Below are 767 nucleotides of genomic sequence, written 5' to 3' on the forward strand. Positions count from 1 at the left end.
CTTTTGTCTATCCATCCATTACCCACACTATCATAGATCTATCTATATTGGGTGTAACAATATCTTTATATACTATTTTACTGTATATACTGTATATACTACATTAACTCTCGAATAACAGACTAAAATAAGTGTAATATAACTTGCAAGGAAAGCTTTCATATTTCTAATTTAAAAAAGTATCTTTGAAATATAAGACTAGCTTCTTGGAATGTATAACTGCATATCTTAAGTGAATGAGTATGCTTGCTTCTAAAATATGAGTCTTTGATCCTGAAATAAAAGTTTGTATTTTGAAACTTGCTTCTTTAGATAAAAAAAATAATATGTGGTGTTATCTTTAGATAAAAAAAAAAGACTATCGCCTTTCCTGCTGAAATACAAGTCTTTGATCCTGAAACAAAAGTTTCGTATTTTGAAACTGAAACCTGTATTCTTGGATTTATGAATCTTGATATACAGAAGATTAAGACTGTATCCTTGTATTCAATGTATTCAGAAGATTAAGACTGTATCCTTGTATTCAATGGATTTTTTTCGTGAAGGAGTAAAATATTCTTGAATGAATTTCTTCTCGATAAGGAAAACTAGCCTTTAAGTAAAACGGGCGATTCTTGTAATAAAAAACTGACAGATTGAGAGTAGTTGCAAAAAAAATCCTTTTGGAAGTTCTCTCATCGAACAGTATGACTTACAGGTAGTCTTTCCCTCACAGTAGAAAGCTTTGGACTGCGGGCAACCACACGCCTCGCCAACAGCTCTCTGTT

Source organism: Penaeus monodon, chromosome 15, assembly GCF_015228065.2.
Source record: "Penaeus monodon isolate SGIC_2016 chromosome 15, NSTDA_Pmon_1, whole genome shotgun sequence".
In the NCBI taxonomy this organism is placed as follows: Eukaryota; Metazoa; Arthropoda; class Malacostraca; order Decapoda; family Penaeidae; genus Penaeus; species Penaeus monodon.